Raw genomic sequence first — 3,242 nt, forward strand, 5'->3', positions numbered from 1 at the left:
CCCCGAGTGTCTAGCCGAAGATAGTTCGGGTAGAGACTAAAGTATGTCTTCTCCTGATGTTCTTCTCCTTCATTGTCCTTGTTCACCTTGAATCTACTCTATCTTCATTTTATCGGGTGCGCGTAGTAGCCCCCGAGTCTAGGTGCGGATGCTTGCAGTCCGCGTATAGACTCAAGTTGTACCACTCGAATATTTTCCTCTGCCGAGATTTTCATAGGTCATCCGATATATTTTCTTTATGCAAAGGATAATGAGTAACGAGCCTAACTGTTGTTTGGTTAACTGCCGATGGCAAAACAATACGTATATTAATATTAAAATGATACGAATTATATCTAGACTTGCAACAATGTTGTTGTAAGGAAGATACTCGGTTCTTCATATGAGATCCCCTCGGATCAGCCTACTTGGGATCAAGTTTTTTACTAGTCGTATGTGTTTTCTAACTTGTTGTCTTCTGGGGTCTTGCCCTGTTGATCTAGGTGTCAAATATTTCTAGTGGCATGCTGTGACTCTTTTTTTCCCTTACGGAACATGTCACCGAAAGATCAAAAATGTATTACCGATGAAGGCGATGATCGAGAGCAAAGCTCACATCATAGCAATTGTGAGGAACTCATTAATTACAATATTAATCCTTGCATCACAAACTAACGCGTCCACATCAGTTGCTTACAGAAATCCTAGTCACAACTCACAAGACACCATGTCTTGTAGGTTCGGTAGTTACAACTTCTGTTATCATAGAGCAATATTTGTCAGACGACAACTCAAGCTCGAGGCATTGTCGGTGGCGCTGGTGAACCATGGTCGCCGGAGAGCGGCGGTTGCCGATAGCCTCTTGTCGGTGTTGCATGAGAGGAGGCCCTTGAGAACTTCGAAACCTTGTTCGGAGAGCAGGTCCTCCGGGAAGTGCTCACGGAGCTTGTTGCGAGAGATGACACGTGGCGTCTTTACCAGTCTCCCGGCGAGCGGCAAGGAGTAGTAGGCAGGCCAGGTCGTAAACAAGGGCACGCCGAGAACACGGAAGATGGCAAGCAGCATCTCAGCATCGTCATCCGCGTCGAACAGGAACTTTCCCGTGAGTAGCTCAGCCATGACGCAGCCGAGCGACCACATGTCCACCATGGCACCGTAGTCGGTTTGCCCGAGGAGCACCTCCGGCGCCATGTATCCGTACGTGCCGCACTTCCCATATGGCGGACGCTCGTCCATTGACACAGCGAGTCCTAGGTCGCACAGCTTGACGTCCTCGATGCCGCCGTGGCCGACGAGTACGTTCTCCGGCTTGATGTCGCGGTGCACGATGCGGCGCCGGTGCATGTGCTCGGCCCCGACGAGGAGCTGGCGCATGATGCAGCGTACCTCGGCCTCCGTGAACGGCCGGCTGCCGCGGTTCTCGTGGAGGACGTCGTCGAGGCTGGGCCCAATGTAGTCCATGACGACGGCGAGCTTCCCGGCGACGGCGCCGCACGCGATCGCCCGAAGCTGGACGAAGGCAGGGTGGCCGTGGCACTTTGCGAGGAAGGCAGCCTCCCGCATCAAGTGGGCGTCGCTGCAGGCGCAGGTGATGCCGTCGGCTCGTGCGGGCAGCGGTGCGCCTTCTTGACGGCGAAGGTCGCGCCGGTGCAGCGGAGGCGCGCCTCGACGACGATGCCATAGGTGCCCTCGCCGAGCTCGCCCATCTCCTCGTAGTGGTCGGAGCTCCAGAAATGCGACCTCTCGAGGATCGTGAGCTCTGGGTCTGGGGCGCCGCGGCGCGATTTGATGCTGAAGTCTGCGTTAGCAGGATACAACGTTAACGGTGAGGTCGGGGCCTTTTTCCGTAATGTTCGGGGTGTGCGTCAGGGCGACCCACTCTCCCCCATCCTCTTTGATTTTATGGTAGATGGCCTGGCGGCCATGCTGTCTAAGGCCAATGAGGCAGGACACATCGAAGGGGTGGTGCCACACTTGATCCCTGGGGGGGTTACTCACTTACAATACGCGGACGACACGATGGTGTTGATCCAGCCGTCCGATCTGGGGATCGCTAACCTCAAGTTTCTCTTACTTAGCTTCGAGAACATGTCCGGGCTAAAAATCAACTTCGACAAGAGTGAGGTTTTTGTGATAGGGGTCTCTTCGGTGGAGAAACACAGAGTAGCGGATATGCTTAATTGCAAACTGGGCTCGTTACCAATGAAATACTTGGGATTGCCAGTGAGCGATCGCCCGCTTAGGGTAGCGGACTGGTGCTTCCTCCCCGAGAAGGTGGGACATAGGGTTGACCCATGGCAAGGCCTTTTTTTGGCCTCGGCCGGGCGCCTTGAGCTGACTAACTCGTGCTTGTCTAGCTTACCTATGTTCGCAATGGGCATTTATTTTCTCCATGACGCGACCCATCTTGCCATGGACAGACCGAGATCCCGCTTCTTTTGGGAAGGAGTGGGAAACAAGCGCAAATACCATATGGTTGATTGGGCTACGGTCTGTAAGCCGAAAGAAGTGGGGGGTTTGGGTATCCTCAACACGAAGCTTATGAACATCGCGCTGATGCTTAAATGGATATGGAAGCTTTATCAGAACGCAGAAGGGCTGTGGGCTGATTTGATTCGCGCTAAGTACCTAGGGGATAGGGACTTATTTGCTAGGGACGTGCCAGTTAGAGGCTCCCAGTTTTGGAACGCCATTCACAAGATCAAGTGGTATTTCAAACTTGGGGCAAGGCACAAGGTCCGGAATGGGAAAAGGACCTATTTTTGGCTCGATTGGTGGTCGGGACCCGGCCCCCTCAGGGCGAGATTCCCTAGGCTTTTCAGCTGCTGTGATCAACCGTTCATTACGGTGGATGCGGCAAGGGATAGGGGCGGCGCGCCGGGAGCGTGGCGCCTCCGCTTTAGAAGGCAATTCAGCCTGGCGGAGACGGTTGAGTGGGACAACCTTTGTCGCGAGATACAAGATCTCCCCACTGATGACCAACACGACGTAGTTTCCTGGTCCTTGGAACCCTCAGGGATGTTCTCGGCCAAGTCAGTTTACTACAGACTGACGCAGGGGGCGTCGGTGTCACACTTTAGAGATGTTTGGCGGGCACGGGTGCCTCCAAAAATCAAGGTGTTTCTTTGGCAGCTTATCAGGGGCAAGCTACCATCGTCTGAGCAGGTGGCCAAGCGGCGTGGTCCGTCTAGTGGCCGTTGCTCTTTGTGTGGAGAGGTGGAAGATTGCAACCACATCTTCTTCACTTGCCACATGGCGGGATT

At 53.9% G+C, this 3,242-nt stretch overlaps 1 pseudogene; it reads right to left on the reverse strand.

The window, feature by feature from the left end:
* Positions 1-741: 741 nt before the first annotated feature.
* LOC124657121 lies at positions 742-2,069 on the reverse strand (annotated as a pseudogene).
* Positions 2,070-3,242: the final 1,173 nt, after the last annotated feature.

The sequence above is a fragment of the Lolium rigidum genome, chromosome 5 (assembly GCF_022539505.1).
Source record: "Lolium rigidum isolate FL_2022 chromosome 5, APGP_CSIRO_Lrig_0.1, whole genome shotgun sequence".
Taxonomy (NCBI): domain Eukaryota; kingdom Viridiplantae; phylum Streptophyta; class Magnoliopsida; order Poales; family Poaceae; genus Lolium; species Lolium rigidum.